The sequence below is a fragment of the Astyanax mexicanus genome, chromosome 21 (assembly GCF_023375975.1).
Source record: "Astyanax mexicanus isolate ESR-SI-001 chromosome 21, AstMex3_surface, whole genome shotgun sequence".
NCBI lineage: Eukaryota > Metazoa > Chordata > Actinopteri > Characiformes > Acestrorhamphidae > Astyanax > Astyanax mexicanus.
In genome coordinates, this window is record NC_064428.1 from 14,160,302 (window position 1) to 14,175,802 (window position 15,501).

General features: G+C 36.5%; 1 long non-coding RNA gene across 2 annotated transcripts; it reads right to left on the reverse strand.

Annotated features, from left to right (window-relative positions):
* Positions 1-7,584: 7,584 nt before the first annotated feature.
* On the reverse strand, positions 7,585-15,085 carry LOC125785693 (uncharacterized). 2 transcript variants are annotated; one of them, XR_007428016.1, is made up of 5 exons: positions 14,795-15,085; positions 12,129-12,198; positions 10,977-11,115; positions 9,839-9,972; positions 7,585-9,714 (listed from the first exon to the last, which is right to left on the reverse strand). It is a non-coding gene; the product is annotated as an uncharacterized LOC125785693 (long non-coding RNA). The 2 variants fall into 2 exon arrangements; XR_007428017.1 differs by lacking the exon at positions 14,795-15,085 and adding an exon at positions 14,693-14,711.
* Between the last annotated feature and the right edge of the window lie 416 nt (positions 15,086-15,501).

The following is a 15,501-nucleotide window of genomic DNA, read 5'->3' on the forward strand; positions in this document are numbered from 1 at the left end:
TCTTGTGGTTCTCGTGTATCTCAGTCTATGCTGACCTTTTGATTCTCTTAATGAGGATAGTAGATTTAAGAAACCAGTAAGGAAAGATCTTACTTTCTTTGGAAAGGTGTAATTTGACAAACTTAGTATTGGATCTATTACGAGCTGCAGTGAATTGGGTCTCTCTTTCTGACTTTTAAACAAGGAGACATCAGATGTCTTTAAAAAAAAAAACAAAGCTTTCTGTTTTGCTTTCCATATGTTTTCTATTTCTGGCAATGAAGAACTTGCTTGCATATTCTTGGCTATATTTTGAGTCCCCATCAGAGCACAACAATATAATGACAATGTTATACAGTTTAGGAATATCAAGCATCGTTTGGCTGGAAATAATTTTTGTTTTAGTTATTTCATGAGGCTAAACAATTTTTAACCATATTATAGAATTCCTTTCAGGATTTATTTTTTATTATTATTTTTTCTTTTGAGTTTTTTTTTTTTTGGAGGGATTTTTCTCTTTTGACTGAATGTTGCTCAGTGCTGTTTTCTGGGTGTTTGAGAAGGCGGGGGTGGTGCTCATCACAGGAGTTTTGACCCTCAGAGACAGGGTCCTCTGCAACAGTACTGTGAACATCATCTGAACCAGAGCACTTCATGAGGAGAGTCTCAGATGAGAGACTATGTTTGGTCCAGCTGTCGGTCGATGGCTGGACTGCATCTTCACCGGACCTGCTGTGATTGAAATGTTACAGCACTGGTCCAGGAAACTGGTTTCAGATCTGGAAGAACTGAGCGATCAGAGACCGCTTCATACAGCACCTGCTCAACCATCAACACCACCCACCCCCAGCAGCCAATCAGCCCAGTGGATTCACCCCTCAGCCTGAGCCAGCAACGGAGACGTGATACCAGATTTTTTATTTTTTATTTTTATGCCTGTTTACTTTTTTTTTTTCATTAAAAGGAGTGATTTTATTTAATTTTTGATGTGTATGCCTCATGTAGAAAATGTTTGGTTAAACTTTAAATCTGGTGGTGACTCAAATTATGACTGTTTTACCTTTCTTTTTAAGAAAAAAAAAAGTATGTATATGTGTATATATGTGTGTGTACATATATATATATATATATATATATATGTATGTGTGTATGTATGTATATGTATATGTATATATATGTATTTATATATGTATTTATATATATATATATATATATATATATATATATATATATATATATATATATATATATATATATATATATATATTTAATTGTAAATAGTAGCCAAACATGGTTGCTGGGCAGATTAATACATTAGAGGCCTATCGCTTACTGGCCCTCAATTTTCACTGCAAAGTTCTTTTAGGTTTATATTACGTAATTTATGTTGTCTAATGACTATGATTTGTATAAAACATTTTCAACAAAAATCATCTCCGCTTAGGCTTATGTAAGGGAAGTTGTTTACTGGCTTTTGACAAAATTAATACATATAAACTCAGATGTAGTTGTAACTAGCTAAAGTAACCAAGCATGCTGGCTTAAATAAAAATCAACCATTTAAAATCTTATTAATACATCAATGTAGACTATCAACTACAAAAAGAGCTTTGTTTGCTCCAAAAGCTTTAAAAAAAAAATAGGGTAAGATAGAAATCTTTCTCTTATATGTGCATTAATATTAATGCTAAATTAATTCAATATATATAATAATAACTAGCTTGCTAAACCACCAGCTAACAGTCTTGCAACTATGCCAAACAAGTGAAACTTAAATATGTTTTTATTTTTGCAATTAATTTACAGGTAGCACAGTTCGCAAAAAAACATATATTGGAACTGAACAAGAAAAATAAATATTAGGCCAATAACTTCAAACAGGACCACTGCAGCTCATAGGTTTGAAATCACTGCCATAGAAACTAGTTAGTCTAAACTTAGGTGGACCATGCCTACAACAGCTTGTGGACACAACTCCACACACATTTAAATTCTAACATCAGCCAAATGTTTTTAGACTCAGGTTAACAGACGGTAAATAAGTTTTCACAGTATATAGAGGAAATGCACTGACTGCATCATACTCATCAGAGTTTTTGGAGGAACTGAACTCTCTATTTAATAACTAAAATAAAAAAAGGGTGTTTTATGCTCTTTGTGTGTTCGCCCTCAAATAACAGCACTAATCACACTAAATATTCTGAACAATGCTTTAAGGATTTCTGAGTATGTGTAAAGTTGAGGATTGTTTGTCTACAGATTGGCATTAAGAATTTTGGCACATAACAAACTATTTTAAAATAAATAAAACTAAGATTAATCTGAAGTGCACAAATAAGTTTTAGATGTGCTTCAAAGGAAGAACTGGGTGATCCCTGATGGATATAAACTGATAGAGAGTTACAAATCTTTGGTGCATAAATACAGAATGCAACGCTAAATGTTCTCAACAAATGAGCTGGAATTGTCGATCTGTCAGGAGTCCTGATATATACTTAGCTGCTAAGCCATTAAGAGATTTTTACACTTTTTACACTAAATGAATATTAAAATCCAATCTAAATAATCTTCTCTCTTTTTTTGTGTGTGTGTGTGAGTTAGAACTGTAGCTGCAGCATTTTGACCAAGATGTAATTTGTAAATTGTAGAGAATAATAATTGTAATCCAGAGAATAATGCATTACAATAGTCTAATCAAAACAAAGGTGTAGATCAGCTTCTCAGCATCTAGTGTAAGAAAATGTCTAATTAATGTATAAAAAATATACATTATTATGGTTGAAGATTAAATTAGACAATGTGAAAGGTTAAAAGAAAATAAGAAGGCATTTGATAAATAAATGTTGAGACTATGTATTCTATAGTCTAGAGCAGGGGTCACCAACATGGTGCCCGCGGGCACCAGGTAGCCCGCAAGGACCTTATGAGTAGCCCGCAGACCTGGTCTAAAAATAGCATTTTTGTTGCTATTCTTTTTTTTTTTTAAATCACAGTTGCATTGGTGTAATTTTAGATTATATTAGATTAATATTAGCTTAGAGATAGCCTATAGTTTATATATTATTATACAATATAATGTAATATAATATGTAATATTATATTAAAATATAATATAATATAAAATGTAAACAATTGCAGAGATTTATAAAAATAGTGTTGCATATTGATATCTGTGTCTTCACATAGATGAATGTCATTAATTATTAATAATAACATATAATTAAAGGTAAATTGAGAAAAGTTGTAATTTCATGAGTGTGCATCAAACTGGTAGCCCTTCGCATTAATTGGTACCCAAGAAGTAGCTCTCAGGTTCAAAAAGGTTGGTGACCCCTGGTCTAGAGCAAAAACAGTGACAATGTTGAAAAACATTGACTTGATTTTAACACTTTTATAACTTTATGTTGTAATTCTGAAGAAAAAAAAAAGAGAAAGTTAATGTGGTAAAAAATTGTTTATGAATCTTCTCAGATCCATGGTGGGCATAACGAGGCAGGGAGAGTCCGGCGTGGGGACTGGTGTGCAATAGGCCCCAGCATGTCCACAGCTGAGATGAAGAAACACTTGTTCTCATACTCTGTATGCGGACACTTGTCATTACTCCCGGGGCTTCTTAGGCGTTATGTAGACCATCATGGAATCTTGGATGATTCCATTTGGTCTAGAAGGGGGGAGTGAAGGGTGTGATTGGAGATAACCACACCTTCACACTCTTATTCTTAAATGTTTTATACATTTATATATACAGTTATTATTTTTACTGTTCACATTATAATTCACTTAATAACCTTATGATCTCTGCTCTCTTTTTAACTGTCACTATGACAAGGCTTTGGAGGTTGTTTTTACTTTTTCAGGAATCAGGAAGGTCAGAGTGTTTTCATCAACAATGAGAGCTGTGAGGAGAACGTGACCCTGAGTGGCAGAGAAGCTTCACTGCTTTTCTGCTGTTCTGGGACCAGTGCATATGAACTAGGAGACAACAAGCTCTCTGAGTGAAGTGCTGGGAACCTCTCCTCAGATAGCCAGCGCATGCCTGTTCTACACGGCGTAAAGTCACACACAGGCCAGAAGATCTTTCCATCCACTCTTTTCCTCCGTTTCATCTTCTCACAGACTTTAGGACACTTAAGGACTGTCTGCTGTTTTCATGAAGGACACAGCGCTGAACAACATCATGATAAGAACAGACAGGCTGGAGCGGATCACGTCATTAAAACTGGACAACATGCTGTTAACTGGACTTTGCTGACGTAATCATATTGATAAGTTCTGTTCAATCACGTCATTTGCATAAATGTATAACTGCTTGGATGAAGTCTGAGGAGTTCTCTCTGTCCCTCGACTGGCTTTAGTTTCTTTCTCTTTCTTTCTCTCTCTCTCTCTCTCTCTCTCTCTCTTTCTCTCTCTCTCTCTCTTTCTCTCTCTTTCTCTCTCTCTCTGGGTTGTGAATGTGTTGATCTATCAAGATTGTATTCGTTGATGTACTTTTACTCTTTTCTAATATATATCTATTTTTTTTGTTCCTTTTATATATCTGTAATGCTGAAACTATTTTTCAAGTAAACTTTAATATATTTTAAATTCTAAGCTCTGACTCATTGGTCATCATTTCATGTTCTGAGATTTCTCACATCCGAGTTTTATCTAAGTCATGCTGTGGTAAATTACCCTACAGTGGAGTGATTTTGCAAGTGTGAGTATGAATGTAAGTGAGTAAGTGTGAGTGAGTGATTGTGGGAGTGAGTGATTGAGTTTGAGTATAAGTGAAAGATTGTGTGAGTATGTGTGTGTGTGTGATTGTGTAAGTGTGAGTATGTTTGATTTCCTGATTGTGAGTTTGAGTATGAGTATAAGTGTGTGTAATTGTGTGATTGTGTGAGTGTAAGGGCTCTAGACTGACTTTTTGCACTGGTTACACTGCTGTGCCTAATTTTTTTTCTTAGGTGCACCAGGAAATTGTTTTAATTGCATCGCATTTAACACTATGGTTTTAAAAGTTCACTTTTTTTAAAATCACTGTCCATATAGGCAATTGAAATAAAGGTACATGCAGTGATGGTATAGTTACTTTGAAAAAGTAATCCGATTACTGATTACTGATTACTCCTTTAAAAAGTAACTTAGTTACTTTATGGATTACTTGATTTTAAAAGTAACTAAGTTACTTTACAAGTTACTTTATTAGTTACTTTAAGCAGCTGCACACACCACGTCCCGCCGCCTTAACATAAAAATTATAACCAGTTTTGCCAATACTCCCTTTATTGGAAAAAGCATTTTTAACAGCATCAATGTATCTCTAGACATTTAAAGTTGAACTATTTATTTTTATAAAATTAAAAGACCATTTCTCTTGAATTAACTTAACATAAATATTTTTTTTTTATAAAAAATTAAATATGGTCTTTCTTGATTTCACTTAACATAAATACTTGTTTTTATAAAAAAAATATAAAATAAAGAAAGTCTTTCTTGACCTGACATATTTAACACTGTAAAACTGAATATTGAACCTGTTGTTCTCTGCAGGGCAGCAAGGAGTGGTTTGATAAAACAAAACCGTGTATATGGTCGAGGCCAGGGATCACATATATGCAGACTGCGGTCCGGGTCCGGACCCAGACGTTGTCCAATGCGGACCCAAATCGATAAACTACTGAGAAGGATTTAATTTGGACAGTGTTCATTTAAAGCATCAGAACTTTTCTTGTCTTTACGGTATACGCACTCTGCGGCATGGGAAACTCACAGACCAATCACGCGTGGTGTAAAATCTTCAAACGCTCTCCTCTGCCAATCAGATCTGTGCAGACCGCTGCCCTGGCTAGTGAATTGGGACGTGGCCGGGAAAACCCGCCTTTATAAAGAGATAGGGAGCCCGAGAACTGGCGGAAAAACGAGAATGGGCGGAAACTAAAAACACGCCGAGCGTGTTATTTAGACAGCAGTCATATTCATATTGTTCTACCCAGCTACTGATGCATCTGTAACTCTTTACAATCAGGGTAAAAAATAACAGTACTTACGACTGTAATAAACATTAAGTGGTAATTAAGTGGTAAATATTATTTAACATTTCTAAATTGTAATGCTTAAGAATGTTGTAAATAAAGATGAATTGCGATATCAGTTTTAACATTTTGTAGGAATTAATATCTTAACTAGTGTCATAATAATAATTAGTTGAGGCATTCTAACATAAGTATGGTTAAACAATGTAAATTAATTGTAAAGTGCTACTGATGCATCTGAGGCCAAATATCTTAAAGCAGGATTCCTCTACTGTAATTGTATATTTTGGTTTGTGGTAGACAGATTTACCTCAAACCAAAAGGATAGGTATGTGGTTTTAGCAGGTGTCCATTTCTGTCATAATCAAGTGATCACCATGAATTTATTTTGAAAGTTACATTTTTTGTAGCTTGTATTTTTTTCCTTTTCAAATTTCATATTGTTTTTACAGACCATTTTTACTGAAATATGTTACTGATCTCTATGTATCACATGCAGAGGGGGAACAAAAAAAAAGTTTTAGATTTGATTTGCTCACTTGGCATTTTTTGAAAGGCAAAATAATGTAGTAATATGCTCAAAATCATGTAACTTAAATATATAATTATATTAAATTATGGTCCTCCAACCTCTGTGGAGTTGTGGGTGCTAATTTGTAATTTGAACAAGTATTTCTAATAAAACAGATGTTTTATTAATGTATAATTTATGTTATTGGATGAATAAAGGGATACTGCAGTGTCTCATGGAACCTGGTAAGACAAGCAGACTGTAAGAACTGTGATTTTTTTTCTCTGTTTTTCTAGTGTGTATGCTGACCTCGGACAGTACTTCTGAAATGCTAATGCTTATCTTTTGGAATTTGATTCCTTTGATTCTTATTTTTTAAAGCATCAGAAAGTTATCAGTATATTTCTGTATGCAGGGCTTAATTTTGCACATGTAAATCCCAAAGCTTTAATCGTTTTAAAAGTTGTATATAGATATTTCTCAGAGTTGCACAGACAATTGTAGGCAGACGACCAGTCACAATAAATTTGAATGAATAACCTTCAATAATAAATTACTGGCCAATACATTGAGGTAACACTTCATGATCAGCCTCAAACCTACTATCCCATGACTTGTAGAAGTAATGTCAGTGTAATTCCTAAGTGGTCAAACATCACATAGAGTTGTTGAAAATTACACTTTGGTTTTAAGTATAACAAAAAGGTGTAACAACACTGAGAGCCTTTGCATATTACCAGATACATTATTTATATAAATTCAATTAAAGGAATAACTTTCACTGAAATACAAAACTGAAATTGTCCTTGGAGCTGACATGACCTTATCAACCTTATCATATTTGGGAATATGAGACACATGGGATAATCAGCTTTTAACTTCAGAACATCTCTGTTCATTACATTAATAATAAATCAATAATTTCTGATTTATTCTTTCAGTGTTTAGTTGAAGTGTTAAAAAGTGGTTGAATGTGGGCATCAAATCCACATTTAATAAAATATTAAATATTAATTTTTTTCCATAAACACATTTCAAGAAACTTAGCGATAGTGTGATCAAATAAACAGACAAAAGTGATAGCAATAAAAAAACATTTATTGACAAAGTTAAGAAACAAACAAAATTAAGAACAGTTAAAAAAAAAAAAAAAAAAAGTGTCCAAACCTCTTTTGAGTAAGCACAAAGGAGACAGCGGCAAAGAAAATTCTCTCAGAAAGAGAGATAGAAACCTTGAGAGGAACCCATACTCCTTGGGTCAATACACAAATTAAAAATGTAAAAATCTGAAAAAGACAAAGAGCATAAACATTAAATGAAACAAAAATATATACAATGCAAATAAAATCCCGTATAAAGACATACAATTAATAAACCCGCCTTTAATTTTATAAAAAAATAAATAAAAAATAATGTATAATTAAGTACAGAAAGATTAATAGTAAAATAGTAAAAGGTAAGTACAATATTAATTGATTAAAGCACTAAAAGACAAACGTTAAAATGTTTTTAATGAATATAAGCCCAAAATAAGACTAAAACACCAATACAATAACCATTAATAAAGCAAGTAACTAAGTAATAAAAGAAATATATACAAAAAGTGTATGGATTAAAACACTAACAGTATACTACACAAAGATAAATACAGTTAAGTAATTAATAAACATCAAAAGATAAACAATATCAAGATAAAAGGATTAAAGCCTTAAGTACATGAACACAAATACAAAACAGGAAGCAATTAAAAGCATACAATACACAAAACGATTAAAACATTTATATAGTTAAAGAAAATCATTACCTTTTTAAAAGTATGGAATCAATAGCTTTATTAATACCTGCTATTTTCCTTAGGTGTGTTTTATAAAAAAAAAACCTCTAAACTAGAGTATAGAGCTGGGCGATATGGCCGAAAAAAAAAAATCTTAGATTTTTTTTTTTAATCCAATTTTCGATTTAAATCGATTTTTTCCCCCTACTAAAAATCAAACTAAAGATTAAAGAAATGGTTAAAAACTAGTTCTTATTTAATTTGTTTTCACTTAAAATGTTCCATTTGTGGTTAAAGTGCAACCAGAAACAAGCAAAAAAAACTATTGTAAACAGTGAGAACATCTAGTGACTTTTAGAAAGCTTTCTCCAACATAGTTTAGGTACTGACACAATGCACCCTCAAACTTAAAAAATAAATAAATAAACACACCCTTAAAAACAAATAGAAATAAATAAAATGGTGCCCTTTTTTGATAAAACTTACAAAGTAGACAATAGAAAACAAGTACAATTTATATGCTCTTAAGTAAATACTTTTCCCTATTGGGCTAGAATTGCAAAACAAAACATTTAAATAAGTGCCAGTGTTCTATAAAATGAGATCTTTTCTCATGAATATGCAAAACATCTTAACTTGTAGTGCATACAAAACCTGGTACACGGTTGGAAGATGTGCCAGGGACAGTTCCTTGATTAACGTTGAATGGTGAACTGGTGCTGCTGCTGCGTTCATTCCTATGGTAGCAGCACTTCTCCCACTCCGCTACATGCTTCTGTTTAAGGTATAGTGATAAATTGGTTCACCTTACAGCGAGGACCTGTTTGGTCTACGTCCGACGCCGCAAAACCGAACCAACTCCAGATCACGGAGCTAGTTGCTCTTAAGCTCCGCCGTCATGTGTTTTGTGTATGTGTGTGTGTGCACGTGTGTGTTTGTGCGTGCAAGGGAGGGAGGGAGGGAGGGAGTGGCAGGGGGTGCGCGCGCTGGAGGGAGGGAGGTATGGAGGGAGCTAGCTAAGCTCACTCTGTGCCCACAGAGGAGCGTCTGTGGTGAAAAAGAAAACTCAGAGAAAATCGATTTTTATAAAAACACATTGTCCTTAACTATAAATTCGAATTTATCGATAAAATCGATTAATCGCCCAGCTCTACTAGAGAACTCTCTAAACTAGAGATTGAAAATATAGATTTTTTAAAATTATTATTATTGTTTTATATGGTACCTGACTGAGGTGTGCCTGATGTGGTGGCTGTGTCGTGGTGTATACTTAGCCAGGGGTCATAGAGCAGATGGTGGAGAGATGATCTGAGACTTCTTTGAGGTGATCTCCGTGCTGGTGTTGAAGGGTCACCTCTCACACACAGCAGGATGATTCCTATCTGCAACACTGTGGAGGATTTGGCCTCATGGGTAAACCACTCATGAGGAAGGTCCTGAAAAGTAAATTAGAGACAGTGACTGAGCGTTAAGGAATGTTTTTGACCTGAATCTCTATTCAGTAATGGTAGCTTCTACGAAGACAGTTCTCTGCCTGTAGTGTTCACTGAAAACCCATACCAGAAGAACAGAAGATGAAGGCGTGGTTCCTAACTGTACATCTGAACCAGGATGTTCTATGGCTTGAGGTCACAGTGCAGAACCCCTCTGGCATGGACCTCAATCACGCCTTCAACTAGCTGCCTTAGAAGTACCTGCAGAGTACACAGAGCACATTCTAGTAAAGTTAAATTGGCTGAAATTTATCCCAACATTTGCAAAACTTGTGATTGTCGGCACGCTGCCACGTTCAATAAAAAAAAAATATATAAGTACCTACAGAGTGTAAGAAACAGACAGAAGAAAATTACAGTCGCTATAGAACAGGCTAACAGTTATTCAGTGGGTAGCTGCTACATTAAGGGTGAAGAGAGAAGAGTGTTCAGGTACCTAACGATTTTCCAATGATTTCACAGTTGCAGACAAATTTCCAGAGTCAGGATAAAATCACGAGAGTCTGGCTAGAGTCGAGCTGCAGTTGAGTTGCGGTCGTGTCATCTCAATCGTTAAGTGTAAGGTGGTTACGATTGAAAGTTTTAGTCAGTCGGGTTTGGGTACTGGCGCTCCGATAAAATCAACTGGGTTTGTTTTTTATTTATTAGCAGTGTGAGCAGCAGCTGTAAGATCGAAAGAGCGTATTACACCTCTCTGTTTGGAAATATTTTAAAGTGGACTGCAAAGGCAGGATTTTACAAGGTGGGAAAGAAAAAAAAAATGCACATTCAACAACAAACATGATTTACCACCTGAGAAATCATTCCGTCCCTTAATTAGTTCCCCCGGTAAGTCAGTGATAAGAACAAATAGAGTAATAATATTAAGCTATTAATGTATTAACATATATATTCACCATCTTACATTTTTAAACTATTATTTTTTAAGCTAACTTTTGTAAAATGCATATTTACAGTTTTTTTAAGCCGAGCTGCCTCAGCGTACTCTGAGAATTGTAACGATGTTTCTGTCTAATATTTTATTTTATATACAGTTTTTAGTTTTGATTTAGGTATGTTCTTAAATCATTGTTTCAATAATAATTAATTTATTAATAAAAACATAAGGGACAACTTGGATGTGTTCCTTTTTTTCCATTGCCAAAATATTGGATTAAGAAAAATAAATGACTGACTCAGGGGCTAAAAATGTGATTGGGACTTACCGCTCTGCACTACCATCTCAACATCCTGGGACCCTCCACTGCTGCTGATCTTCCTCTTTTGGGTGGGGATGGAGAAGGTGGCCAGTGCTTCAGCTGGAGCTCCAGGACACTGAGGATGTTGTGTCTTTTGGAACTGGGCCTGATTTTACAGAACAGAAACAAAACAGTTCATGGTAGCTGTATCAATTTATCCAATAAAGTAGATCTACAGGTCTTACTTTATATAAATAAAACTAACCGACATAAAATAGAATGAATAAAATATATATTTTTTAAAACACACAGGCCTGCATGAAAATGTTCAGGACATCCAGAATGGCAAGTATTTAAAAACACGGTCCAGTGTTAATTTTTAGTAACATGTTTAAAGTCTATACTATCTAAGGCAGTGAGACAAATACAGCAATTAATTACACTCTTCTACTGCAGCACAGACTTACACTCCCTCCTTAAAAAAATGCTCAAAACCAGAAAAAAACAAACAAACAAACACACCCTGGGAGGTTAGCTCTTTAAATAGCTTTTGACCAGCATAGGTAATGTTTATTTCTGGATGATCAGCTGGACTCAGCAGGGCCAACATTAGTAGACTAGTCTTTTAAAATTAATTAACTCATTTTTTAAACCCATCAAGTCCAGTAACAGCTGTGTTTATTTGTTTTTTAAAGTCACTGGTTAGCTGCGGGTGTAACTTCACAGACCGCGATCTCAGTTCACAATTATGCAGCCACACATCTTATAAAATCTCCTGCTCCTAACCAAATATCCAGCACAACAAACCCAGCTTTAAACCCAAACCATCGCTGTATAAACAGAGACAGAGGAGAAGTTTTCTTTCAGTGTTTTCTGACAGAAACTGTGAGGATTCAAAAAAAAGACAAGAGTGTGTTTACTAATCCGTTACTCGTTCGTGATGAAGTTAACGCTAACTTGCACGTACAGTGGATTCACGCGGTTAGTTAATAGTATGCAAAATGCAGTGAATGCTGCTGTTTGGGGTCAAAATAAACTAAACACCTTAGCTAATAATCATGGACTGCAGAAAACTAAGCCGGAGACACAACAAACGCTAGCTCTGTAAGTTAGTTGTCTAACGGAGTTACGTTAAGTGCATAAACTGCCTGCACAGATCAGAACATAACAGCAGCTTACCTTTTCATGTTAAATCCTCGACGAAAGCATTCTTTTCTCATATCTTTATAAAATCCAGTTGCAGCGTCACCTGCTCGTTCAGAAACAAAGCAAACACCCAGCGCTGTTTAAGAGCTGATTCACGACCTTCTCTCCCAGCACAGGGTGTGTTTTTCTCAATCAGCAGCAGCTTTTAAACCACGCTGTAGTTCAGTAATAAGATCGCGTTTCACCGAGAGCTGAAACAGCCAGTTAGCTAACGGTAGTTAAAATACCTAACAGGCCTGAGAGCTCCTCTCGGTACTCCGGTCTAATCCGGCAGGGTTTTTGTAGATATTTAACTTCTGAATCTTATTAATACTGAATTAAAGTATGGTAATCTGGCTAATGTTAAAAAGTCAACTAGCTTTTTACAAAAACACTTAGTTAATTTATACTTAATTTTAGCGGTGTGTTCCCACAAGACGAATTAAAAAAAAAAAAAAAAAAAAAAAAAAAGAGGGGGCCGTCTGCGCGTGCGCGAAATTTAGCGGCCGACTGCGCATGTGCGAAATTTAGCGGCCGACTGCGCATGCGCGAAATTTAGCGGCCGTCTGCGCATGCGCGAAATTTAGCGGCCGACTGCGCATGCGCGAAATTTAGCGGCCGACTGCGCATGTGCGAAATTTAGCGGCCGACTGCGCATGTGCGAAATTTAGCGGCCGTCTGCGCATGCGCGAATATTAGCGGCCGACTGCGCATGCGCGAAATTTAGCGGCCGACTGCGCATGCGCGAATATTAGCGGCCGACTGCGCATGCGCGAAATTTAGCGGCCGACTGCTAATATTCGCGCATGCGCAGTCGGCCGCTAATATTCGCGCACGCGCAGTCGGCCGCTAAATTTCGCGCATGCGCAGTCGGCCACCCCTTTTTTTTATTATTTATTTTTTTTATTCGTCTTGTGGGAACACACCGCTAAAATTAGGTATAAATTAACTAAAAGTGTTTCAGTAAAAAGCTAGTTGACTTTTTGATATTAGCCAGATTACCATACTTTAATTCAGTATTAATAAAGATCCAGAAATTAAACATCTACAAAAACTAGAGGTGTGCCAAAAAATCGATTCACATAAGAATCTTGATTCTCATTTACTACGATTCAGAATCGATTTAAAATGTCCCAAAATCGATTCTGAGGGGCGGGTTTTAGACTGATTTTGGGCTGGGTATTTTTGTTGGACCTGGCAACCATGGGGATAGCGCTTGTCCCTTTGGAGATCTTCCAGACACACACAGAGCGTAGGTGTTTGAGAATCACCGGTAAGATGGCAGAACAAGCACTATATTACCTTAGATTAACGTGTAGTTTCAATGTTTTATGGCAGAATGCTTCATAACAAGCATAAAAAAGATCGCTAGTAGTTAGTTTCAGTAACTGTTAGCTAGCTAACTAGCTAACTTTCCAGTTCCACCTTAAATAACGCTACAGGTGGCAGCGGGCTGCAGCATTTAAGGCGGAACGGAAAAATAACAATAAGCTAATCAGAGCTAATTTCAGCTCCTCATCACAGAGGAATTAAGGAATGGACAATATGAATTAATTTCTCCACCTCCTGCCCCCTTTCTGAAGAAATACAACCACCTTAAATTAACTAGTTAATCAGCAGCTGCTCCTGAACTTTAGCGCTCCACTGCTATCATCACATCAGCCCAGCAGCGTCACCTACACACCACCGCTAGTAGCCTGGTAATAACGCAGTGCTATTTATTTATGTATTTATTGTTCATTAACGTCATTGTGATATCCCAGTGATTCCTCTGTCACTGAGGACCCACATTCCTGCACATTTTATTGTTTTTGTAACACATTACTTGCTCCAGGACCAGTGTATATTATGGAGGGTTTTTTTTCAATACGATTCATAAGCCAGAAGCAGAAATATTTATAATTCAAATCGTTTTGAATCAAAAATCGATTTTGAATCGAATCGTGGCCCCCAAAATCGGAATCGAATCGAATCGTGAGATAGTAATCGATTCCCACCCCTAACAAAAACCCTGCCGAATTAGACCGCAGTACCGAGAGGAGCTCTCAGGCCTGTTAGGTATTTTAACTACCGTTAGCTAACTGGCTGTTTCAGCTCTCGGTGAAACGCGATCTTATTACTGAACTACAGCGTGATTTAAAAGCTGCTGCTGATTGAGAAAAACACACCCTGTGCTGGGAGAGAAGGTCGTGAATCAGCTCTTACACGGCGTTGGGTGTTTATTTTGTTTCTGAACGAGCAGGTGCTGCTGCAGGTAATCGAGCTAACTGTAGCTAATTAGCCTAGCCGGTTGAGCTAACTGTAGCTAATTAGCTTAGCCGGTTGAGCTAACTGTAGCTAATTAGCTTAGCCAGCCATGCTCCGCTCGCTAACGTTAGCTATCTTACAGCGTTATTCGCCATTAACACGCTTTAAACAGTCTTTAAATAGTGGTAAGACTATTTAAAGCGTGTTAATCTATCTAACGCTGTAAGATAGCTAACGTTAGCGAGCTAGCGAGTGGAGGATGGCTGGCTAAGCTAATTAGCTACAGATAGCTCGATTACCTGCAGCAGCACCTGCTCGTTCAGAAACAAAACAAACACCCAGCGCCGTTTAAGTATCATAATAAGGCCGCGCTTCACCGAGAGCTGAAACAGTCAGCTAACTAAATTACTCACCGGGACTTACAGAGCTCCGCCGCGCTGCTCTAATCTAATCCGGCAGGGTAATAATCACTATCGGTGCTGAAGGCCCGCTGGAGGCCCGCTAGTGCCGCTGTTTTAAGACTGAGGGGCTTTAAATGAAAACAGAGTAAAGGGGAAGCACAGTACAGAGCAGCGCAGCGGACCTTCAGCACCAGAGTGAAGAAATACTGGATTATTTGACCCAATATTAATAACTGTTCCCCATAAAACACAGCGAGGCTTTGGACTCCTGCAGTCCCCATGCAGCTCCCGGAGAAAAGGACGTCTCTCTTGTGGCTACTGATTCAGTGGAGTGGAGCCACGACCATTCAAAACTAGGTTCGGGGGTTTTTTGTTGCCCGAAAGGTTTTTAATTTGTGTGTTTTAATATATTCATTATATGTTATATTGTATTAAAACGTGAGATATAAACGTAAATAATCATAATTTAATAGGAACGGTGAAATATATTATTTTAATTATATTAAATATCATGCCTCAAAATCTCAGATCTCCCCCTCTTTTCCAGTGACTTTGGTTTCTTCCAAAAGTCTGTTGATGAGAGGGCGGGCGGAGCTGGACTGGAGAAAGAGGGCCGGCGTTCTGTCGAATTCTGCTACCTTGTCGAACCGTGCTGCCCCAATGAATATTTAACTGTAAAAATACAAAAGAAGCACTATTTTAGGGCATGTACCCAGTGA